This window comes from Gracilinanus agilis, chromosome 1, assembly GCF_016433145.1.
Source record: "Gracilinanus agilis isolate LMUSP501 chromosome 1, AgileGrace, whole genome shotgun sequence".
NCBI lineage: Eukaryota > Metazoa > Chordata > Mammalia > Didelphimorphia > Didelphidae > Gracilinanus > Gracilinanus agilis.
This window is the reverse complement of record NC_058130.1, coordinates 95,536,132-95,563,315: the sequence shown is the minus strand read 5'-3', so window position 1 is coordinate 95,563,315 and position 27,184 is coordinate 95,536,132.

The window sequence follows — 27,184 nt, the reverse complement described above, 5'->3', positions numbered from 1 at the left end:
TCTCGTCTCATCACAAACACTGGAGCATCCTGAAGCTCTGGTGGGGACACCAGCCTTGTGCCAACCCAGAGGCTTCCCCTGACCCCCTGTCACCCTGGAGAAGAAGCCACATGAGAGGACTCTTCCCTACCCCCACTTCCTTCTCTCTACCACTCTTCTGGCTACACTGAAGGAAAGACAAGAGCTGGGTGGGCAGATGAGGTCATGGGAGGTGGGGGGGGAGGGAGAGAGCCCTATTTGTTTGGTTGGGTTTCTAGGCTCTCCAGTTACCCTGACAACCCCCATCACCATCCCTTCTTCACCCCCTCCCCACTTCTTCCAGGATGGAGGGGGATGGAGGAGGCCAGAGTAGGGAAAGGAATAGGAGTACCCATTAACCCACAGGCTTTCACTGAACCCTATCTTTTGTGCCTAGTCCTGTGCTATAAGGCAGTGAGGTCACTAAATTGTACAAAAGATCCCTGTGAGCTATATATTCTTGACTAAAAAAAAACACCACCACATATTAATATTACTTATGTTTTATTATATTTTTATTCATTTTATTAAATATTTCCCAATTACATTTTAATCCAGTTTGGCCCATACACAGGAATATTGTGGGCCACATACAGACTATGAACCATGTGTTTGACTCCTCTGCTAAACAGGAGAGCAGAAGCAGGAAGAGAAAAAGACTTACAGAATCCAAGAATCTCAGGGCTATAGTGACCAGTAATGGCTTCAGAGGACTCCTGATAAACATGCCTCCCTCCTCCGAGAGAAGTGGTGGACCATGGGTACAGAATGGGGCACACGCTGTCAGACACAGACTTGTCTAGATTTATTTTTATATAATTTATATAATATCAACCTATAAATTTATATAATTTATATAATATCAATATATAAAATATTATTTTTTAAATTATACCTCTTTGCAACAAGAGAGGGTTCTATAGGATGAAAGGAGAGAGTCATTGGGAAGTGATTTTGAGGTTATAACAACAATAATGATGATGATCTAAAAAGATATAGTATCTATATCTTCCTTTATGGTTTGCATGTGTCATCTCATTTAATCCTCTCTCCCCCATGTAAAATAGGTCCTACAATTATCCCAGTTTTCCAGATGGGGAAACTGAGGTTGATCAAGGTGAAGTGTCTTGCCAAAGGCCGCACAGCTAATAAATATCAGGATTCAAACTCTTCAAAATAATGACAAGTTCTTGGTTTTAAAAGGTCGCTCTATTGCAAAAATGAATAATGTGGAAATAGGTATAAGTGATAATGTTTGTATAACCCAGTGAAAGTGCTTACTGGATCCAGGACGGGGAGGGGAGGGGGTGAAAAGAAAATGAAATATGTAAACATTAAAAAAGATTTTAAATATTAAAAAAATTTTTTAATACAAGTTCAACACTCTACTCCCTGTTCTACCCTGCTGCCTCCCATTTGGACACAGAAAGAGTAAATAACTTGCCGAGGGTTAGATAGCTAACAAGTCTGAGACAGGATTTGAACCCAGAATTCCCTGAATCCAAGCCTAATTCCCTATTAGACTACCCTATGGTGCCTTTCCAAAAAAAAGACATAAATTGTACATATATACCATCAGGACCTAATTAGTGCAGATAACAAATTCTCCTTGAGTGGTTGCAGGCATTGAAACTCACGGTTTGAAGTTAGAATTATATTAAACCATATTCATTGGTTCAAGCCCACAAAGAAAGATGTTGTGCAAATTAATAGAGCCATTGTTCACTGGGACCTATCCGTATGTGTGTAGAGTATTCTGGGTTGTCTAAGCATGTGTACATGTATGTATAAGTATGAACACATGTTAGCTAATTACATATCTACAACTAGATTTCTATTAGTGTGAACAATGAATCCATGGACACACACACACACACACACACACATCTCAGAGACAGAAAAGAAAACTCCAAAGGAGCCCAATCCAACCCGAGAAGGAATTAGCAGATGGCAACAGCATTAAGTGGTCCTCTGATCTCTGTTTGAAGTCATCTAGTGATGGGGACCATCCCACCAGTTGTCATGGCTTAGTCAATCTCCCTTGGGGAATCTTGGATGGTTATCCATAATTGATGAAATGTTTTTACTACTCAAGGTTGCTAAGTACCTTATATACTTTATGCCACTTAAATCATGTAAGCATCCTATGAATTTGGTTGAGGGAGCCCTCCTCACTCTCAGGTGAGGAAACTAAGAAGAGAAATGACTTGTTGAGGTCAAATAGCTAAGAAGTGGCAGATCTGGAACTAAGCTAGAAGCGTTGGAGTACAAGTCCAGATTTTTTTTTCACTATGTCAAACTGCATCTCCAGGTTGTTGGGAAAGTTTTTGGGGAGAGGGAGGGGTTCCTTAAGTCAAGAGAAAATTTGCCTCAAGGACCTCACTGTCTGTCTGGGGAGACCCAGACACTCACACATGGAAAATTAGAAACAATAATAGGGTGCAATTGAAATGGAAAGACAGTGTTATATGGGGAAAAGATTATTGGACTTGGAATCCATATACCTGTGTTATGTCCTGGGTTTGCCATTAACTAGCTGTATGACCAATCGAGGGGCAATTTCCTCTCTCATGGCATCAGTTTTCTTCTCTGCAAAATGAAGTGTTTGGACTAAATGACATCAATGCCCCTTCCAGCTCTGGCATTCTATAATATAAAGTTCCTTTCAGATCCGACGTTCTATGTTCTAAAGCCCCTCCTGGCTCAGATATTCTATATTCTATGGCTTCCAGCTTTGACTATGTCCTAATGCCCCTTCTAGCTCTGATATTCTATGTCCAAATGTCCCTTTTAAGTCTGACATCCCATGTTCTAAGATCATGTCTAGCTCTGAATATTCTATGCTCTAAGATCCCTCCTAGCTCTAAACTTCTATGTTATAAAGTTCCTCTCCAAACTGGCATTCTAGGTTCTAAGGTCCCTCCCAAATCTGATGTTCCATATTCTAAGGTTGTTTCCAGCTTTGACTTTCTATATTCTACTAAGGTCCCTTCAAGTTTTGACATTCTAGCTCTTACAGTTCCCTCTCATCTCTGATAATCTACATCTTAAGGTCCCTCTCAGCTTCGACTTTCCAAATTCCAATGAGCCTTCCAACTAGGATGTTCTATATTCTAAGGTTCATTTCAGCTTTGACTCTTTATGTTCTAACGTCCCTTCCAAGTGACATTTTTTTGCTGGGTTCTAATGGCACCTCCCTCTCCAACATTCCCTCTTCTAAAGTCCCTTCAGTACCAACACTCTGCATTTGGATTGAGGGGTGGGGGTGGACTTATACTATACAAGCTCAGATAACAAAGTTCTCCCACCCCCAGTAGAATATTTCTTTTTTTAAAAAAACCTTTACCTTCCATCTTAGAAAAGGCTAGGCAATTGGGGTGAAGTGACATGTCCAGGTAGACAGTGTCTAAGTCCAAATCAGAACCTAGAACCTCCCATTTCTGGGTCTGGCTCTCCATCCACCAAGTCACCTAGCTGCCCCTCATCCTCCCCCTAAATATGTTTCTTTCAGCATCTGACATTTAATAGTATATGATCTTAGACAAGTCATCTCCCCTCCCCAAACCTCAACTTCCTTGCTTATAAAATGGGAATATTAGTACTTGATTTACCTTCATTGCAACATTCAGATGAAATAATACATGCAGAATGCTTTACAGAAAGGATTATATAAAATCAGCAATTGGGACTTTTGAGCTAACATGTAGGAGTCCTACAGGTAGGAAAAGAGTGCGTATAGATAGGTGGGCATCCAGCCTCTATCTGAGAGGCATCTAGTGATAACGGAGAACTCACTACTGCTACAGGCAAATGATTCCCCTTCATGTCAGCTCTAAGTGTTTTTGTTTTGTTTTTGTTTTTATTTAAAAAAAAAAAGACCTTTCCTTCCATCTTAGAAGCAATTGGTTCCAAGGCAGGAGGGCAGTAAAGGCTAGACAATGAGGATTAAGTGACTTGTCCAGGGTCACATAGCTAGGAAGTATCTGAGTCCATTTTTGAACCCAGGACCTCCTGTCTCCAGGCCTGACTATCCACTGAGTCACCTAGCTGCCCCTCTAAGTGTTTTGTGTTGTTTTTTTTTTAAGTCTTTGCATTGACCTAAAATGTGCCCCTCTGCAAACTCTTTCCTGCCTTTAGTTATATTTCCTGAGGCCAAGTAAAACAAGTCTAATCTTTTTTCCATGGTACAGCCCTTCAAATACATAATGAAAGAAAGCTATCATCTTCTACATGTTACATATCAGGAAAAGTTCCTTTTTCAATATTTTATTTTCCCCCAATTACGTGTAAAAACAATTTTTAACATTCTTTTTTTTTTTTAATTTAGAGCTCCAAATTCTCTCCCTCCTTCCCACTCTCCCTCCCTCCAATCCTACCTTCACCCATCCCTGGAATGGTAAGCAATCTGCTCTAGATTTTACATTTGGCATCCCATAAAACACAGGAAAGGTTCCTTCTACAGATTCTCTGATGGCCTGATCTCCAGTCTCCTCCCCATCCGAATTCCCCTTCCTCTGGGTGGTCTCTGGCTCATCAGAATAACTGGTCTTTAAGCCTGGCTTTGCTACTGGTGCCATGGGATTGGGATTCTGTCCATTTCTCTGGACTCAAGAATCTCTGTCTGCAGAATGGGGCTGGGAACCCCGAATCCCTGGGCCTTTAGAACAGGGAAAAGGATTTTTGAGGAAAGGTCAAGACTTTGAAGAAAGGTACAGATGAGCCCACCAGTATCATTAGAGTCAAGCCAGCCACTAGGGTTAACCCTCTACTGATCTTCCCTAAGCATGTGCTCTCTCTCCCCAAGATATCCCTCCAAGCGCTCTTTAGATGAGTTAGAGAAAGATGTGTATTATCCAGAATAACTGGAATGGGAGAAAATCAAAGTTGGAAAGAACCTCAAGACCCAGAACCTTCCTAGAAGGGGTCTTCAGACACAGAATGTCAAGGTTCAACAATCTAAGCCTGTTGCCTCATTTGACAAATCAGGAAACTGAGAACTAAAAGAGGGGAAATGACTTGTCCAAGGTCGTGAGATGAGTCAGCCACTGGCTGCTGAGCAGAGCTCGGGATCTTCTCACTTCTCTCCCCACTCTTCCTCAATATTTGGGAGTCGGTGGGGTTTGGGGGGACGAGATCATCTTTCTGCCCATTCCTCTTGGTGAAAGGCACTGCTCTCCCCCCACCCCCATCCCATCGGAGCAGGATCTTGGACACCCAGCACTGCCTCCCCACGACTGGAGGGAGATATCTGGGCGATTAGGTAACAGCAAAAGCTGGTGTTTAGGTAACGTCTCGGAAGGGCCAGAGCCTGGAACTCATTTCCTCCATGCTGCCCATTCCAGAGTTGACTTCAGAACGTGAGCACGGGGGCTGGAGTGGGCCCATTTGAGGGGGAAAGAAAGATGGAAAAAATGAGAGAGGAAAAAAAGGATAGAAGAATGGAAAGGCAAAAAGCAAACTTGAACTCACAGAAACCTGGGCTTAAACTATGAATCTGTAAGCCGGGGATGACTGGGAGCTGAGGACACAGGATGTGGATTCCAGATGATGACTCCGGGGGTCAACAACCCAGCGAGGTCATTTCATGCTTCCCCCTGCCTCGAGGCAGCCCTAGCCTCAATCCTTTCCACTTCTCAGAAAAGTATGAGGAGGAGAGGACTTCAAAGGAGGGCCATGTAGTGACCACAGTCTCTTTCATCTCCATGCGGCTCTGCGTGTTTCAGAGCTCTTTCACATTTTTCCCCCCTCTACAGAATAATGAGATTTTAGAAATCATCTTAGCCAATCCCTTCGTTTTCTAGGTGAGGTCACGGAGGCCCTGGGTGGGGTGGGATCAGCATTCATGTAATGCTAAGGGGTCAGACTAACATTTGAATTCAAGTTCTGATTCTCCAAATCAGTGCTCACTTGATTATCCCTATAACGGGGCAGGGTCAGAGTTACTCTTCCTATTTCTGCAGATGAGGAACCCGAGACCTAAAGAAGGGAGCCCCCTGAGTCTTCACTCTCACAAGAGGGGCTCCCTCTCAGTCCAGGTGAATAACTTCCTGACTGATCTCCAAGGCATCCTCAGAATTGAGAGACCCCAACTTCCTTTTCCCCTTACTGAGTGGGAGACACAATAGATTTAGATCATAATTCCAGACCTGATGGGGCCCCCAAAGGCCATCTAGTACAAGCCTTCATTTTATAGATGAGGAAACAAATGAGGCTCAGGGGAGATGGAGTAGTTTGCCCAGGAGCTCATAGACTTCCTTCCCTTCTCTGTATAATCTTTGGCCTCCCAATAAGCCTAAAAGACAGGATTTGAACTCAGGTCCCCCGGCTTTAGAACCAGCATTCTTTTCCCTGTAAGGGAGATTTGGGGCAGTCCTACTTTATCCCTTTGAGTTTTAGACAGTAATTTCAGGAGACAAGAACAGAGCCTATCCTTCCCTTGAGGGGCTAGGAGGGAAAAGGACATGGCTGAACCGCAGACGTGTTGAAAGCCCAGAGGGTTGGGGGGAGGTCCCTGGACACTTACTCTTTGCCAGGGAGATGCTGGATCCAGCTTCCCTGGGCAGGAGCCTCCTCATTCTTGGACTCCTCTAGAGAGCCGTGAGCTCCAGCACACAGGAGAAGCTGGAGAAGGGCTAGGAGGAAACGGTGGGTGGGGAAGTGGGGGGCACCGAACCTCTGATCTCACCCTCCAGTTATGGTGCTGTCTGTCATTCAATCTGACCCCAGGCTTCATTTTTCCAAACTTACTTCAGAGGAAAAGTGATAGGAGGCAGGTTAGAAAGGAGGCTAGGAAAGAAGCCCTGTGGACTTTGCCCTTTGATTTCCTTCTTGTTTCCTCTTCTTGCTCTATTTGCTCGGCCATTGAGGTTCTCCCTTCTTGACCCTTATAGCCCTGTCACATGAGGAACCTTGGGAGGAGACGAGTAGCTGAAGTTGGGGGAAGGGGGTACAGTAAAGTCAGGGAGGGCATTGTCCCTGTAGAACTAAGGAATGACGAGGGACTAGAATTATGGCTAGCAACACCCTCCCTGGAGAATCCTGTTCCTTTACAACCAGCTCCGGGGCGTCTTATCTCTCAAGATGAGATTAAATGGACCTCCCCATTAATATCTGCTCTCTGGGATAACACTCTCTCCATAACCCCCATCTCCCAGGTGTTGAAAGACTTTTACAGATATTTGCCGATATTATCTAGCCTTTCCTTCTGTAAACTTACATTCAGATTATTTTTATCCTCATCATTTCCCACATTAGCCTTTCTGAGAAAAGGAGTTTGACAGATGGAGGAGGGACGAGACAAGAGAGAGGGTGATAGACTAAACAAAGGCCACAGAGCTGGGACATGTGACCCTTAGCCCAGAGCTCCAGGATGCTGAGGGGTGTGTGGGTGCCTGAACCCCAGGATCCACATGGATGTATGCCCTAGTTTTTCATCCATCTCTCATATCCACTCTAAACATGGCTGTGGGTCACATCATGCCCACACATCTACTCAAATCCCTACAATGGCTCCCCTTTGCCTCTAGCCCCGTCATGAGACCTATATACAGACAACCAGAGGTGGAAGAGAAGTTAAAGGTCACCCCAGTTAACTCCATCATTACCCAGAGAAGAAAACTGATTTTCCCAAGATGGCACAACAAGTAACTTGAGCTATGTTCTTAGGCATCTAAGTCTCATAATTATTCAACAGCAACCACTTTCTCTCCTTAGTGTGGCTTCCAAGACCTGCCTAGTATGGATTGGACCTACCATTCCATTCTTAGTTTCTCCCCATGGACTCTTCTTCAGAAGAGTCGAACTCAAGACCACAGAGGACCCTGAAATACCACTTGAACCTGATTAAAATGTAATTGGGGAATATTTAACAAAATAAATAAAAATATAATGCAACCTAGATTATGCTAATTTGTGATTTTCTAAGTCAATATGTAGCCATAGGAACTGTTTCTCTTTGCCTTTGACAGTCTATAATCCAGCCAAATGGATCACTCACCACCACACCCATCACTACTACTCACCACCAACCAGACCAACTCTACCCCTCTTTGGCTCCTTTGTTTACCTCTTCTATACCTCAAATGCCAAAACTCGAGAATTATTTCTAGTTTTTAAGGACCAGCTCAGTTGATTTCTCCTCTTCCAGAAAGCTTTCCTTCATGACCTTATCACCATGATCACCACTGTCATCATCATGAAGTAAGGCTGCCCAGCATCCCCCAGGGAAGCTGCTCATAGGGTTTGAAATCATCTTCAGAGGGCATGAAAACTGGAAAAACCTTCAAAATTATCTTGTCCGGCCCTTTCATTCCACAAATGAGGGTATGAAGGCCCATAGGGAAGTGACTTGCCCAATGTCATATAGGCAGAAATTACAGATCTGAGACCTGAATCCATCTTCAAACCCAGTATTCATCCTACTAGATCAGCAACCCTCTCTTCACTCTCCCTTCTTTTCTCTTCCTACCCACACTCTTTTGACATCTCCATCTCTAAAACCATCAAACCAAGGGACTCACCAGACAGGATCCAAGTCTCACTCTTCCCTCCCCATCTCAGACTAAGGGCTCCTAGAGGGCAAGAGACCTTTCCCTCTCAAAAGAGGGCCATGTTTTCCCATAGCTCTTTCTTCTAAGTCTCGCCTGACTGTTGTCAAGGAATCAGTCTGGGTTCTGGGGTAATACTTCCCAGAAAGGAGTACTAGGAAGCTTATTCCTACTTGGTACTGAGAGCCCTTTTATCTACATTCCCAGGAGAGTTTAGCAAGATCTCCTGTGGCCAAGCTTCCTCATCCCAAAAAATCCCCAGCTTAATCCCTTTTTTTAATCCATTTTGTTTGGTAATTTTTCAGTCATGTTCAACTCTTCATAACCCTATTTGGGATTTTCTTGGCCAAGATACTAAAGTGCTTTAGCATTTCCTTTTCCAGATGAGAAAACAGGGTGAAATGACTTGCCTAGAGTCATACAAGTAATAAGTGTCTGAGGCTGGATTTGAACTCAGGAAAATGAATCTTTCTGATTCCAAGCTCAGCCTTCTGTCCATTGCACAACTCTAGGCCTTTCCACAGAGTAGCTAGGTTACTATTAGCAGCTGTCATCCATGGCATGAGGCTCAACTTCCAAATGAACCTGATGACTCATGGATAGGTATGATCTCTGTCCATAAATGAGTTTCTTTCCTTATTTACATGAATGATCTCACCAGGGTCTTTTCTCCTCCAATTCAGAGCAGGAAGGCCAGTTGGAGGCAAGCCATCATAAAGGGAAGAGACCTGAATTTGGAGGCCATAGGGGATCATTTGTTTAAAGTTGGAAGTGGGGGGCTTCAGAGGCCACATCATCCAACTCTCTCACTTTTACAAATGAGGAAAATAAGGCCCAAAGAGTATAGGTGACTTGGCCAAGGTCACACAAGTAATAAGTAACAGAGTTGGGATTTGATCCAAATCTTACTCCAAATCCTGGATTCTTCCCATCTTACCACACATCCATGCCATTCACGAACTATAAAGCTTCAGGTAAATGTCTTCCATTCAGGTTCATTCCTTAAATATTTTAATAACTATTCACTATTGCAGGGCAACAGAAATATGAAGGTGAGCAAAAATATTCCCTGAAGGAGATGTCATTCTCCCGAGCACTTAACACAGTGCCTGGAATATAGTAGGTGTTTAAAAAAATATTTATTGACTGACTCACTACCCAAGTGATGGCAGGAAAGGAGAGAAAGGCAAGGAATGACAATTGTTTATATATGGGCCTAAAGGCAAAGGAGAGACACAGGCCAAGTGCTCTAAGAATATTTGAGGAAGAAGAGAACACCTAGAAGTGAGAAAAGGAAATAATCAGGAAAGGCTTCAGAGAGATGGTGACACCTGATCTGAGCCTTAAAAGAAGATAGATAAGGATTTGAAGAGTGGGGAATAAACAGACATTCCAGGCATGCAATATGGCTTTGTGCAAATACAAGGAGGCAGGAGATGGAATATTAAATTCAAGAAAGTGCTGGTGGTCCAATTTGTCTAGAACACAGAGTACATGAAATTGTAGAATTGTGAAATAATCTGGAAAGGTAGGTTGGAACCATATTGTTTTAAGCCTTAAATATCAGGTTAAGGAGTGTTTTGTTTTATGGTAGAGGCAATAGGGAGTCACTGGAGCTGTTTGAGCAAGGGAGTAGCACAGTCAAACATACAGTCAAACTGTGTGTGTGTGAAGGAAGACTAAGTTCCAATGCAGCCTTAGACACTTATTAGCTGTGGGATCCTGAGCAAGTCACTTAAGCCTGTTTGCCTCAGTTTCCTCATCTGTAAAACAGAGAAGTAAATGGCCAACCATTCCAGTATCTTTACAAAAAAACCCAAAAAACAAAAAATGGGGTCACAAAGGGTGAAACAAATGGGGTCACATAGTTGAAAAACTGGCTTAGAGGCCAAGATGGTAACTTAGTAGCAGTGAAAGCCTGAAACCACTCTGAATATTCTTCTAAATTGATTTTTCAAAGGTACCTCTAAAGAACAGGAGTCAGAGCAGGATGAGTGAAGGGGCTCCCCCACTGAAAAACTGAACAATCGAGATATAATAGAAAGAGGGTGAATTGACCAAGACCACTTCTATCTGAACCCTATCAAACAAAGATGAGAAGAAAGAGATAATAATGACAAGACATTTTAAGGGTAGTTTCAGTTTTTTAGAATCTCACATATTATCTCATTTCATCCTCATTTCCACAAAGTAACAACAATCATAGCTAGTATTTATTAGGCACCTACTATGTACCAGGCACTGAGCTAAATTAAACACTTTTACAAATATTATCCCATTTGATCTTCACAAGTACTCTGGGAGAGTGGTGCAATTGTTATCTCCATTTTACAGATGAGGAAACTGAGGCGAGCGGACATGAAATGATTGCCCCAAGGTCACATGGCTAGATTTGAATTCAGGTTTTGCTGACTGTGCACTATGGAGCCACCAGCTATAGGGTTATGATGGGTTAAAAAGTGGATACAAGTTGAGCAAATGGCCATTGAGTTAGAAACTCTTTTCTCGGGATTTGGCTTTGAAAGAGAGAATGTTGTCATAACTTGAGGATAAAATGGTCATTGAGGTTGGGCCTAAAACCAGGACTTTCTGCCTCCCTCAGCCTCTTATGCTCAGACCTTGGGGCAATCAGTTCAGCTCTGCTTGCCTTAGGTTCCTCGACTGTAAAATGGACATAATACTAGCACTTACTTCCCAGGGGCATTGTGAGAATCAAACGAGATGATATTTGAAAAGTGCTGAGCTTGGTCTTTTTTGTGAGCCCGCAAGGTCATTCTCTCAGGGTCAAACTAAGTGCAATGAACTTCCCTTCCTCAGTCATTAAGAAAGAGAATCAATTCGATGCTTTTTGCTTCCATCCCCTCTAACCCAGACAGACTCTCTCCCTTCCTTTTGCCCAGCACAGGATGGAGGGAAGAATACTGGACTGGGCTTTAGATCACTTGACTTTGAGTGCTAGCTCTGCTGCCTAACACCTGCGTGACCTTGAGTAAGTCATGGGACATCCAAAGGCTTCCATTTCCTCGGATCTATAAAATCAGGGAGTTGGTTCTATGATCTAGAGATGCATCCTGACTTTAAACGGATGATCCTGAGATTGTCTAAGCTCTCAAACATAACAGAAAGACAAGTAGAGCTTGGAAGTCCATCTCTTAGAGGTTGTCTAGTCCAGGGTTTTTTTTTGTCCCTTTAAATGTTTACTAAACCCTTAACTTCTGTCTAAGTAACAATTATAAGATAGAAGAGTGGCAAGGGTAGGCAGTTGGAGTTAAGTGCCTTGCCAGGGGTTAAACGATAGCTAGGAAGTATCTGAAGCCAGATCTGCACCCAGGACCTCCCCACTCCAGGCCTAGTGCTCTATCCACTGGGCCACCTAGCTGCCCCTTAGTTCAGGGATTCTTAACTTATGTTTTGTGTCATGGACTTCTTTGGTAGTACTTGATAAACCCTTTGGAACCTTCTTCAGAATTATGTTTTAAATGCATAAAGTAAAATATACAAGATTAAAAGGAAATCAATTATATTGAATTAGAGTTGTCAGAAAATAAAAAAATGAAACAAACGAAAATGAAATCTATGGACCCCGGGTTAAGAACCTCCACAATTGATTTTGTATATATTTATTTTTTAAATTCAAATATATTTTATTTTCCCAATTATGTATAATAATAATTTTCAACACACATTTGCTGAAATAAGATCCAAATTGTCTCCTGCCCTCCCACCTCTCAGAGACGATAAGCAATTTGGTCTGGGTACAATCATGCAAAACATACTTTTATACTTATCATTGTTGTGAAAGAATACTCATATAAAACTCAAAACCCAGGATAAAACCATAAATAGACTAATGTTAAAGATAGTTTGCTTTGATCTGCATCTGATTCCAAAAATTCTTTCTCTGGAGATGGATAGCATTCCCCATCATAAATCCTTCAGAATTGTCCTAGATCATTGCATTGCTGAAAGGAGCTAAGTCTTTCACTTTTAATCATTCCATGATATTGCTGTTACTATGTACGATATTCTCCAAGTTCTGCTTATTCCACTTTGCATCCTTTCTTGCAGATCTTTCCAGCTTTTTCTGAGATCATCTTGCTTATCATTCCTTATAGCATAATGGTATTCCATCACCATCATGTACCAAAATTTCTTCAGCCATTCCCCAATTGATGACCATCCCCTCAATTTTCAATTCTTAACCACCACAAAAAGAGTAGCTATAAATATTTTTGTAAAAGGAGGTCCTTTCCTCTTTTTTATGATCTCTTTGGTATGCAGACCCAGTAATGGCATTATAGAATCAAAGGGTATGCATGGTTTTATAGCCCTTTGGGCATAGTTCCAAATTGCTCTCCAGAATGGTTGGATCAATTCACAACTCCACCAACAACGCATTAGTAGGACTTGATTTTTAAATCCCTCATTTTACAATAAAAGAAACTGAGAACCTGAGAAAAGAGTTAATTTGCCAAAGGCCATATACTGAGTTAGTAGTAGAGATGAGACCTGAACCTGAAGCATTAGGCTTTAAAGCCAGAGCATCTTGTGGTATATCATGATGTGCCCTCACTCAAGAAGGAGTATACACTCGGGAATCAAGATGCAGACTGTAGCAGTGATGAGTAGCTTACACTTGTATAGTGGTTTAGAGGAAGGAAGGAAGGAAAGAAGGAAGGAAGGAAGGAAGGAAGGAAGGAAGGAAGGAAGGAAGGAAGGAAGGAAGGAAGGAAGGAAGGAAGGAGGATGGAAGGATAAGGAAAGAATGGAGGGAAGGAGGGAGGATGAGAAAGAGAGAAGGGAGGGAAGGAAAGAAGGAAGAGAAGAAAAGAGTAAGAAAAGCATTTTAATGAATTCACTCCTTTGTAAAAATAGCATAGGAAGGGGGCTTTGGTCTTGAGAACACTATAATTTTTTTTATTTAGAATTAAACATAATATACATCTCATTAATATTGCATTAGAAATATTGCTGGTACGTTTTCCCAAGTTTCCTGGAAGTAAGACAGCCAAACTCTGTCACATTTATGAAGACTCGGAAAATAATTAATTAAAACTCCTTTTATCACATCTTTGAAAGCAAGATGATGCTTCAAGAGTANAGAGAGAGAGAGAGAGAGAGAGAGAGAGAGAGAGAGAGAGAGAGAGAGAGAGAGAGAGCGCTGAGATGTTGGTGTTCTGTCTTGGCCAACAAGGCCCAGCAGATGGGGATAGTGGCCAGGGAAGGCCAGAGGCACAGATGCCAAATTATTCTATAGGAAGAAGAACAGGGTGGTCATCTATAAAGGATATTATCTCTGTCTCATAGGCTTCATTCAACCCATATGAGTTTCCTGGGCTCCTCAATATCAAATAAAGGGATCTTGCCCTCTACTGTAAGTATTCCTGTAGTAATTATTAATAAGAGGCTTTCTAACCCTTGCTTTGAGGTCTCACACCCCCTGACCTTTCTAGTTCCCAAGCCTGTTTGGCTGCTGGGTTTGGAGATTTACTGTACCTGTTCCCAGATTACTATGGCCCATTTCTCCTGTTACTGTCACCATAACTGGAAACCTGAATCTGATATCTGTTTCCTCTTTACTGTCTTAACTTTGCATCCTTAAACTCCAGACCTCAAAAATGTGTTCCCTAAGATTTATTCAAAAGAGAAAATACAGATTCATAAATAATACATAGTTACAGTAATGGTATGTTGAAGATTCATCAGGGAATTCCCTCTACCAAAGCAGCTCAAGGACCCAACTCTTATCTTAGTAGAGGTAAGTCCTAGAGAGAAGGCCGCCTGAGACTCAGAGAGATTAAGTAAATTAGTGAGTTAGTAAACATGGTGACATAGCTAATAAGGGTCAGAGTAGAGATTTAAACTAAGGTCTTCTTGACCTGCACCAAACTCTTATCATTACACATACTGCCTCTCTAATAAGTAGTGTGATATAGTGGCTGGAGACTGGTTTTGGAATAAGGAAAACCTGGGATCAGGGTTGCTCCTGCTGCTGTCATCTCTGACAAATGCTGGTTGTCTGGTGTAATAGCTTAATCGCTCTAAATTGTAAAGCAGTTGTTGACTGAAAAAAGAAATTTCTGTATGAGTTCTCTACGCCAATAAAATTTTCCATTCAGACAAAAATAAACAAATACACCTGGCAGAAATTAGGTTTAAACTAGCATCTTACACTATATACCACAATAAATTCGGAATGGAAGTGTGACCTAACTATTGAGTTAGATAAAAAAAAAATATGAAGAGAACCAGATTAGGCAGTTTCTGGGATAGAGGTCTCATATCCCAAATATTTAGAGAAGTTGGTCAAATTTATAAGAATATGAGCCATTCTCCATCTGATAGATGGTCAAAAAGATATGAACAGAGAGGTTTGGGATGAAGAAATCAAAGTTATATACAGCCATGTGAAAAAAATGCTCTAAATCATTACTGATTAGAGAAATGCAAATCAAAACAACTCTGAAATATCATCTCAAACCTATCAGATTGTGTGATAAAGGGACAAAGTGATAAATGTTAGAGGGGATGTAGAAAAATGGAGCCACTAATACACTGTGAATAGAACTGTCAACTGACCCAACCATTTTGGATAAGCAATCTAGAATCTGCCCAAAGAGGTATAAAACTGGGTATAAAAAAATACCCTTTGACCCAGCAATACCACTATTAGGTTTGTTTCCCTAAGTGGTCACAGAAAATGGAAAGGAACCTATATGTTAAAAAATATAAATCTCATTGTGATGGCAAAGAACTAGAAATTGAGGGGATGCCCATCAATTGAGGAATGACCAAATAAGTTGCAGTATATAATTGCAATACAATACTACTGCACAGTAAAAATTGGTGAATATGGGAGGGGGTGGGAGGAGGAGAGGGAAAGAACATGAATCATATAACCATGGAAAATTTTTCTTAACTAATCAATTAAATAACATTTTTTAAAATTGCTCATTTAAAAAATTGATGAATAGGTTAATTTTTTTTATAATTAGCTTTTTTTTTATCAATTTTTTTAAACCCTTGTACTTTGGTGTATTGTCTCATAGGTGGAAGAGTGGTAAGGGTGAGCAATGGGGATCAAGGGTCACACAGCTGGGAAGTGGCTGAGGCCGGGTTTGAACCTAGGACCTCCTGTCTCTAGGCCTGACTCTCACTCCACTGAGCTACCCAGCTGCCCCTGAATAGGTTAATTTTTAATGGAAAATCTACTTGAAATTATGAAGAGCAACATGAGTGGAGCCAAAAGAACATTATATACAGCAACAGAAATATTATTTGAAAAATAACTGTGTGTGTCCACCTCCAGAGAAAGAAATGATAAAGAGAAACATCTGTGACATCGTTTTATATAAAATATATATATACATATATATATATATGTAGTTTTTAAGCAGATGATACCTCCTCGAGTGTGTGGAGGGCAGGGAGAGAGGAAGATACTTGGGAACTCTAATATAACAAATAAACTATTTTTTTTAAATATTTTTTTAAAATATTTTTCCATGTTTACATGATTCATTTTCTCTCCCTCCCCACTCCCAGAGCCAACAAGCAATTCCACTGAGTTATGCAAATGTTATAACTTGATACCTATTTCCACATTATTCAATATATATTTTTTAAAATGAACAAATGGGACCAGATAAGGTACCATCTACAGACATAATTAGAGGATGAATTATTTTTTTAAAACCTTATCTTCCATCTTAGAATCAATGCTGAGTGTTGATTCCAAAGCAGTAAGGACTAGCAATGAGTGTTAAGTAACTTGGCCAGGGTCATAGAGCTAAGCAGTATATGAGATCAGATTTGAACCCAGGATCTTCTCTCTCTAGGCCTGGCTCTCAATCAACTGAGCCACCCAGCTGACCCCTAGGGGATGAATTCTTTTTTTTTTTTTTTAGATTCAAAAATACTTTTTCCCAGTTACATGTAATAACAATTTTAACATACATTCTCCAAAATTATAAGATTCAAATTGTCTCTCTCCCTTCCTTCTCTCCCCACTCTCAGAAATGGTAAGTCATTTTGATCTGGGTTATACATACTTTCATAGTGATCACTGTTGTAAAATTCATGTAAAACCCAAACTGAGGGATGAATTCTTCACCAATCAGAGAGTAGAGGTGATCACAAAAGATCAATTTTATGAATTAACACTTGCACATGAACAAAATGAATATGGTCAGGATAATTGGGGAAACAATCAAATGGGAAGAAACTTGTTGTATCAAGTATCTCTGATAAGGGTCTGATACCCAAAATATGTAGGTACATGAATATAAAATCAAAAGCCATTTCCCAGAAGATGAGTGGTTAGAGGATGTGGACAGTCACAGAATTTAGTAACCAAGCAACCACTACCTCTGATTCTAGGAGTAATCCAATGGGGGTCACGCCTATAGGGAGGAATATTCCTACTGGGTTAGCTCACTTAGCACTCCCCCTGTGCTTCCCATTAATAATCAGCCAATTCGCTCACTTATCTTTCAGCAAAGGCATTTGTTAAGATGGCATAGAAGAATTAGTACACAACATTCTCCTCCCAACTTAGGGAGTATTCTCCCCACAAAAAAATCACAGAGTCCTTGACAATGGACTCAGCCTTGGCATATCATGAAAGAAGGGAGACACACACTTAGGACAGATGTTTGCCAAAGAGAAACTCACAATTCCTGGTACCTCCTGGCCTGGATGTCTGTATTCTCTTTGTGGAGCCATCACACAGCTTGCCTTGAGGGCAGCATCTCTAACTGGGTTGGCCAGTCAGTTTGACACCCCAAGTGTCAAACTCCTTTCTTGAGTCTAGCCACTTTCAAAAATAAATAAATAAAACCTTACCTTCTGTGTTACAAATGGTAGGACCCAAGACAGAAGAGTGGTAAGGGCTAGCTAGTTCTCCTGGATACGAGGGGTCATTGAAGATGCTTCCTCCCTAGGGTGACCGTCTCTCTGTCCTCATGGCAGGTATCCCTGGATCCAGTCAGATGGACCTACTGGTCTAGTACCTACAGTGGCATAGCTGATTTATTTTTTTGGAGAGGAGGAAAGAGAGAGCCCCTTCCCCTTACTGCTCCCTATGCAGGGGAAGGTGGTTATCTGCATTCACCATTTTCTAGTCTGGACTTAGCTTCTGAATTGGAGCTGCTGAAATTCCTCCAGCTGTATTTAAAGCCCCCAGAGATGAGGCTAGCTTGTTCAATCAACCAGTCCTATTGTTCCCTTCTTGGCCCAATCAAAGAGATTCAAACCCCATAAAAGAAGTATAATATACAAGGCATAGGCTCATTTGTTCCTACATTTAAACTTCATCCTATATGATCACATCAACTGTGGTAGGGAGGTAAACATCTTCCTTTACACCAGTGGTTCCCAAACTTTTTTGGCCTACCACCCCCTTTCCAGAAAAAAATATTACTTAGCCCCCCTGGAAATTATTTTTTTTTAATTTTAATAGCAATAAATAGGGAAGATAAATGCACCTGTGGCCATCACCGCCTCCCTGGATTGCTGCAGCACCCACGGGGGGGGGGGGGTGATGGCGCCACTTTGGGAATCACTGGTTTACACCAATACTAAGAGATTCACTGAGTACCTCACACCCAGCAGACTGGCAAAGATGACAAAAGGCAAAGATGATCAATATTGGAGGGGCTCCTCAAAGGTGGAGACAGCAGTATGTACCTGCTAGAACTGTGAACTAATTGATCCAATAAACAGTTCTCAAAAGAATGGCAAATTATTAACATCTTTGTGAAAGATTGCCTTAAGTCACTAAAATAAGAGAAATTCCAAATCAAAATAACTCTGAGGTTTTACTTCTCAGCCACCAAATTGGGAAAGATGACCAAAGATGGAAATAGTCAAGGTGGATGGGGTTGTGGAAAGACAGGCACACCGATACCCTGCTGGTGAAGCTGTGAATCGTTCCAACCTTTCTGAAAAACAATTTAGAGTTTGAAAGTGACTAAGATGACCGTGGTCTTTGATCCAGAGATTCCTCTGCTAGGAAAATATGCTGTGCAGATCCATCATAAAAAGAAAGATGGCAAATACACCAAAATATTTATGGAAGAACTATTTTGTGGTAGCAAAGATCTGGAAACAAAGTAGCTGACCACTGGTTGGGCCATGGCTAGACAAGCTATGGTTCATAAATGGAATGGAACAGGACTGAGTTATAAGAATAATGTCTGGGATGAGTCTAGAGAAGCATGGAAGCCCTACATGAACTTGTCCAAAATGAACTGAGCGTAACCAGAAAAACAATACTCACAATGAGGACAACAGTGTAAATGGAAAGCCCAATGAGCATAAGATAACTAAACCTGAATGTTATGAAATTGTAAAGAACAAGCCTGGCCTCAAAGAATAGGTAGAAGAATTTACCTCCCCTACTTATTTTTTTTAACTCTTACCTTACTAGAATCAATACTGAGTATTGGCTCCAAGCAGAAGAGTGGTAAGGGCTAGGCAGGTGGGATTAAGTGACTCACCCAAGGTCACATAGCTAGGAAGTATCTGAGGTCAAATTTGAACTCAGGTCCTCCTGACTTCAGACCTGGCTCTCTATCTACTGTGTCAGCTACTTGCTTCTCCTAGGAGCTTCTTGAGGCTGTGCTGGTGGATTGACTTGGACTTCAGCTCTCAGGCTTTCTTCAGATCCTTCTCCTGACCTTTGAAAACTGATACGGTCATGGCTGATATATTCCATCTCCAAAACTTTTTCTTTCCCCTGAGACAGAAAATAATAAGGTGCAACAGAAACAGATGAACCGGCTGGCCCATATGCTCACAGACGGAACCCAGGGCCTTTCTCCGAATCATTGAGGATCCTTGCCTCCTCTCTCCAACAAAACTGATTAGGAAAGAGAAAATGCCTGGGCTCCTTGGTGTCATTTAAATGCATGCCAGGTTCTGACTCAGTAACCATTTCAAGGGTTCCTCCTCTAGTATATAGAAGACAGACTAGAGACAATACCTATCTGTGCCAAGTCCAAGTGGCCATTACACCAGGTGAGCAAGCTTCAAGAACTCATAAGGTCTGGACTCATTGGCCAGTCCTCCTTTCCAAGTTCCATGTTAGGTGCTAGGGAGACAAAGATAAAAAACCAAACAGTCCTTGCTCTCAGTGAGCTTACGTTCTACCCACTAGTTAAATGGAATGGAATGGTTTTATTGATTTTTTTTTTAATTCTGAATTTAATGAACATCAAAAAAAAAAAAAAGAGGACCTTTCCATATACAGAGTAGGGTAGAAAAAGGATTATAAATGAAAATGCAAATTTCTATTAGTACACTTTGCTTTGCTTCTGTTCAAAATTGCCAAAATATATAATTTGTATTATTGTAAAAATTGTAAAATTGTAAAAAATATATAATTAACTATGTATTAAATATCTAATGTAATAAATACATAACATAATATATAAATATTATGTAATAAATGTGTAATTTATTTCTATAACTAATGTGATGGATAAATATGATGAATTTATAAGCATATTTATACAAATATAATACCATGTTACTTTCAGAGCTGCCCTCCTTGTTTATATTTTCCTTTGAACAGCCTTCTATTCTCTTCTGTGCATTTAAAAAAATGCCTCATTGGCCCTCTTTTGATTCTTTTCTTCTTTTTCTTCTTTGGGTAGTGTTATCAATAATGCTCCAGAAAAGGAAAAACCCGACCCTTGTAATAAACAAGCATCATCTAGCTAAACAAATCCATGTATTTTTTTAGGTCCAAAAATATATGCTTCATTCTCCACATTGGGCAACATTCATCATCATTGGCTTCCTAAGATCATGGTTGGTCATTGCTTTGATCTGGGTTCTCAAGTCTTTCAAAGTTATTTGTCTTTCAAAAGTTGCTTTTATTGGATAAATCTTGATGGTTCTGTTCTCTTCATTCTGTGTCAGTTCATAAAGTCCTGCTAGGTTTCTCTCATCCCTCTCCTTTCATCATTTCTAACACTGTAATATTACATTACATTTATATAATTATAATTTGTTCTGCCATTTATCAATTAGTCCCCATAGCTTCCTGTTCTTTTTTATAATAAAAGGAGCTGCTCTAAATATGTTTGTACATATGGCTCTTTAGAGTTAGATTTTGAAGGATAGGATCCCAGTAAAGGGGCAGAGATGGGAGAGGACAAAAAGAGAGCAATATTGAAAGACATAGATAAATGGCAAAACAGATACAGACAGGCAGGGAGAGAAAGATAGACTCTAAACCTCAGTTTCCTCATTTATGGAATAAGGATAATAATCCTTCTATAATGAGGAAGGTACTTTGTAAGTCTTATGGTAGCGTGTAAGTTAATGAGAGGCATGCTTAGAAAAAGAGTTTGAGACAAAAATATAGGAGAAGGGTGCTCGAGAAAGAGCCACAGAGGAAAGAGAAGGTACAGAGATAGGAAGAGAGAAACTGAAAGGAGATGAGAGACACTAAGACAAAAATATATTACAGTGACAGAGAGATAAAAGGCAAATAGAGGGACAGACATATTCTGAAACAGAGAAAAAGTGAGGCTAAGAGGAAGAAGAGATTGAGAAAACAGTGGGATCTTTCTCAGGTCCCCCATCACATTACACACGTACACCCCAAATCTGCCCCCCACTGGCTTCATCTCCTTCCTCCGCTGTCCTCAGCCTTGATCCCCACCCCTGTAAGCCTTGGCCTGGAGTCTTCCCCTTGCCTTACAGAAGCACCCACGCCAGCCACTCACACAGGGATTGGTTTTCTTCCCCCTAGGTCTATGGTTTCAGCCCCTCACCTGGGAAGAATGGCCTCATTCAACTCCTGATGGGCAGCTGGGTCTGGCCCAGCACTGGGAGAATCAGACTTGCTTCTGGTTTCAAGGTGAGAGGGGGGTTTGGGGCCCAGAGAGCCTTTCCTCCACCTTTTTCCACCTACTTCCAATATGAGCATGATTCCTGGGTCCCAGTATCAAGGGAGACCATGGGAAACTAGCCAGTGAGACTCAGCCAGAGCAGGCCAGAAAAGAAAGTAGACAGTATGGTTAGTTGTTTTTTTTTAATCCTGCAGAAAAAAAAAATTTTAAGGTCTTAAAAGAAATTTGATGGCAGGTCCAAGAAAAAGTATGTTGTCATACTGAACTGGGAGTCAGAGTTGGGCCATCACCCAAGCTCTGACACCCATGGGATGTACAATATTAGGTGAAGCTCTTCAACTGTCTTGACCTTGGACTCCCCAGATACAAAATAAGAGGGTTAGACTAGATTTTGTCTAAGGCCATTTTCAGCTCTGACGTTTTAAGCTCCAAAGAAAATAAAATTGACTGCTGCAAATACCATTTCTGATCTTTCTTTCCATGGTTTCCCTTCTTATGTTTTCATTCTTGGTCAGAAAATCATCTCAGATGGAAATATCATCCATCCGTGCCTACTTTTCTGTTAGAAACAAGAGTGTGCTGGTAAAGGTTTAACAACTAGCTTGGGAGGTGTGGGGTGGGGAGGTAGGCATGACATACTTTTTTTTAAATTAAGTTCATTTATTTAATTTAGAATATTTTTCCATGGTTACATGATTCATGTTCTTTTCCTCCCCTCCTCCTACCCCTCTCCCATAGCCAATGCACAATTCCACTGGGTTTTACATGTGTCATTGATCAAGACCTATTTCCATATTATTGATATTTGCACTAGGGTGATCGTTTAGTGTCTGCATCCCTAATCATATCCCCTTTGAACCATGTGATCAAGAAGTTGTTTTCCTTCTGTGTTTCTGCTCCCACAGTTCTTTCTCTGGATATGGATAGAAATCTTTCTCATAAGTCCCTCGGAATTGCATGACATACTTTTAAGTTTAGTCTGCATTATTCATCTTTTCTCCGTTACTTTCTTAAGTTTAGACAAATGCCAGATCAATAAATCAGGTCCTGATTGGTAGCCTTTGCTGATTTCCAAAGTGTAAAATTTCACACTGAAAATGTAACAACTGGCTCCAGCCAGCCCTTAAGATTTGGCTTTTGTTACTAAAATCTTTTCCTCCCTTTTTTCTTCCTCTAGAACAAAGAGTGAATAAACAAGCAATTGATAGCCTGTCCCTTGGATCCAATATATCTCCCCACTCCCACATCCCAATAGAATATAAGTTCCTTGAAGGCAGGTCCTGACATAACTGCTGGGAGGCAATAGGGATTCTATGAAGTATTGAAGGGATTAAATTAAGTTCCCTTCCAGTTCTGACATTCTAACTTCTAAACCCTGAGGTTCCTTCCAGCCCTGATGGTCTATAGTCTATATATCACCAATTATTGGGGTCAATCAGACTCATTTCTGTACCTTTGACTCCATAACTCAGTTCAGCCTAAGAACAGCTACAGGATCTGCACTTGAACTAGAAAATAGATTCTAAGTTGTCATTGGTGGCCAGCCACACATTGGAACCTACTCCCAGTGATGGTGATAGTGTCTCAGGATTCCCAGTAATAATTCCCATTTATATAATGCCTTAATATTTACAAAGCATTATGTATATGTTACATTCAAGCATATATAAAAGCATGATACAGAAATTATCTCATTTGATCCTCATAACAACCAGGTGAGAAAGTGCTGAAGGTATTATTAGCCTCATTTTACAGATGAGGAAACTAAGGCTGAGAGTAGTAAAGTGGCTTCATCAGACACACAGCTAATTGGTTGATGTAGGATTCAGACTGAAGTCTTTTTGCCTACAAATTCAGCATATTATACATTAAGCTACACTGCCTTCCTTCATTCCAGACCAGACACCCCAGTGGCTATAAGACTGATATCCTATTTCCTCCTCTCATCTAATCCTCTTAGAGGCTAGGGGTCAACACAGAATCTTTGGAGTTAAAAGGGACCTTGGAGATCCCCTAATCCAATAACCCTCATGTTTCAGAGTAAGAAATTAAGGCTGAATTTGACTTAGCTATTTATTACCTGTAGGACCTTGAACAAATTATTTTCTCTTTGGGACTCAGTTTACCCTGCTGTTAAAAAGACAAGAAAACAAATGATGTCCTTCCTTACCTTACAAGGACATTTTGGGAGAAGTGCATTATAAAATGTATAGCTCTATAGAAATGATTGAGAGTTTTGGGGGCAGCTTGGTGACTGAGTAGATAGAGAGCCAGGTCTGGAACCAAAAGGCCCTAGGTTCAAATCTAGCCTCAGATACTTCCTTGCTGTGTGACCCTGGGCAAGTCACTTGATCTCAAGTCCTAGCCCTTACTGCTCTTTGCCTTGGAACAAATAGTGTTGATTCTAAAACAGAAGGTAAGAGTTTAAAAACAAACAAAAAAAGAAAGTGAGCTCCTTGGGTTGTTTTTGTCTTTCTTTGAATCCTTAACACTTAACACATTGCCTAAAGACATAGTAGGGATTGAATAAATGTTCATGGAGTTATTTTTTATTGTTCAGTCATTTCAGTCCTATACACATGACTCTTCCTGACCCCATTTGGGTTTTCTTGCCTAAGATCCTGCAGGGGTTTGCCATCATTTTCTCCCATTAATAAATCATAGACACCTAGTTATTTACAGGCTGCTTCCCTCCATAGAATGGAGCTCCTCAAAGGTAGGGGCTGCTTTCCACATCCTTTGTTTACTTAACCCTTTTAGAACAATGCCTGGCACATAGTAGACATGTATTAGATATTTATTTGATTGCTTATTTAAGAACCCTTACCTTCCATCTTAGAACCAATACTGTGTATTGGTTCCAAGGCAGAAGAGTGGTAAGGGCTAGGCAATGGGGGTTGTGACTTACCCAGGGTCACACAGCTAGGAAGAGTCTGACTTCAGATTTGAACGAAGAACCTCAGACCTGGCTGTCTATCCACTGGGCCACCTAGCTGCCTCCCCTAATTGCTTATTGATTGAGTATATGCATACTTCCCTCAATAGAATGTGGGCTCCTCAAAGGCAGGGGCTGTTTTTGCCTTCACACAGCACAGTGCCTGCTTCATAAATGTTGTGGACTGATTGGAAGGAACTTGAGAGGTTACCGGGCCCAACCACCTCATTTTATAAGGGGGAAAGGCCCAGAGTGAAGGAAGAGGAGGCTTGCGTAGGGCCACCCAAGTAAGATGCCTCAGGGTGGGGTGTGAACCCCAGGTCTTCTCTAAACCCAGTACTCTGCACCAGCTGGATTCAGTGCACAAGGACCGATGGGAGTTTTAACCAGAGGGCAAAGATATTTCGCTGAGGGTGGCAAGAATTTAACTTCCCGGCAAAAGTTTCCTTTTCTTCCTCATTTTCTGCTTCCTCAAACTTTTAGAAAGTTTGCCCCAAATATTGCCTACCACAGGACACTGAGAACATCCAAATTAGTTAGTAAATAACATGACACACACAGTGAAGAGGAAGGAGTAACCCCAAGAGCAGATACGCATCTAGGGCTGTGAGGGCACACATAATCTCGGTCAACCTCCCAATAACCCAGTGAAAGAGGGGTGAGAGGGAATGTTTGCCCCATTTTACAGGTGAGGAAATCGAGGCTGAGAAAGATGAAGTCACTTGCTAGAAGTCAACACAGCTAGCCAGGGTCAGAAGCAGAGTTCAAACCAAGATTGCTCGTGATTCCTCTCTCTACTACCCCAAACAGCTTCTTCTCCAGCTGCTTCAGGGCTGGAGGAGAGGGGCTGGGCGTGAGGGATGAGGTAGTATAGCATAGATACCTGGAAGTCAAGGGAGCTGGTTGGCTTTTCAAATCCTGACTCTGAAACTAACTCCCTGTGCATGACCTTGAAGAAGTCACTCTTTTTTGCTGGGCCTCAGTTTCCCTATTTATAAAAAGAGGGATTTTGGACAGATAATCTCTTGAAATCTCTTTCAAATTTGATAGCTTGTGTTTTGTATTCTAAGCTGCTTTCCAGCTCTAAAAAAGCCATATTCTAACAGTGAGTAAAAGGGGGCAGCTAGGTGGCACAGTGGATAGAGAGCCAGACTTGGAGTTAGAAGGACCTGGGTTCAAATCTGGCCTCAGACACTTCTTTTCTAGCTCATACAATCTATGGCTTTAAAGTCTGTCCCAGCTCTAAAAATCATCAGGTTGTTTGACCCTAGACATCTTCTAATCGAACCCTCTCCTTTTACAAAGGAACCTCAGAGAGATGAAGTCATTTATCCATGATCACCCTATCTGGGTAATGTCAGGGTCTAGGACCAAAGTTCTGGTTTCCTGACTGCTCCTTCATCAGAGGTACAGGAGATTCCTGGGAACTGGTATAGTCTGGGAAGACTTCAAGGAGGAGGACTTTAAAGCTTGATCAATGCATTCAATTTAATAATTATATTTTTAAACCCTTACTTTCTGTTTTAGTATCAATTCTAAGACAGAAGAGTGATAAGAACAAGGCAATCAGAGCAAAATGACTTGCCCAGGGTCACACAAGTAAGAAGCCTCTGAGGTCAGATTTGAACCCAGGTCCTCATGACTCTAGACCTAACTAGATGCCTCTATTTAGTAAGTATTTATTAAGCACCAGCTACGTTTAAGTGTCCTCCCTTGGGGAACTAACCTGTTTCCACAAATGAATGTGTGGTTCTAGGTGAGGACATTTGGTTCTGGGAAGAATTGTAGGACCCTAGGACTAGAGCAGGAGGGGATCTAATCTGCCCTATTCACCTTCCTGGAGGAAGTTGAAGCTCAAGAAGGGGAAGAGACTTGTCTAAGGAATCACAGTGAGTCAGTAGACTCAGCTAACTCTGGAATCCAAGTTTCCTCACTCCTAAAACTCAGGTCAGATTATGTCATCCCTACTCCTCAAATCAATAAACTCCAGTGGCTCCCTATCACCTCCAGAATCGATCAGAATCCTCTATCATTCAAAGCCCTTTAAAACCTGGCCCCCCGCCACCGCCACCACCACTCCCTTTCCAGTCTTCTTATATCTGGCATTCCCCCACATACCTACTTTTGGATCCAGTGGCACTGACCGCCATTCATGGCCGCCATTCCTCAAACAAGACATGCCATCTCTCAGCTTTCAGTGCTTTCATGGGCTGTCCCCACATCTAGAACTCTCTTTCCTCATTTCCCCCTCCAGGCTTCCCTGGTTTCCTCCAAGTCCCAGGGAAAAGACCACTTTCTATACAGAAAACCAGGCCCAAATGTCTCTTCATTCTAGAGCTTTCCCTCTTGATTATTTCCTATTTGACTTTCATTCAGCTTGGCTAACTTTAGGTATTGTCTTCCCCGTTACACTAGGACCTCCTTGAGGGCAGAGACTCTGTGTGCCTTTCTCTGTATCCCCAGCACCTGGGCCAATGCCTGGCCTCCTCTAGGCACTTAATAAATGTTTACCGACTGACCAACTGACCGACTGACTGACCAACTGACCAGCTACACCGTATCACTCTATCTCCCCAACCCATCTACTCGTCCATGCCCACGCCAGTGTAGTAAGATTTAGCCGAGGTCACCCCATAGCTAGTGAGTGTTGAGTAGGTCCAAGACTCAAAGCCATCTCAGGGGATTGCAACATCATAAATCTAGAGTTGGGAGGGACGTTGGAGTCCATGGGTGCTTAACCCTTTGTTGGGTGTGACCCCATTGGACGGTCTGCTGAAGACTTTGGCCCACTACTCCAAGATCATGTTTTTAAATGCATAAAA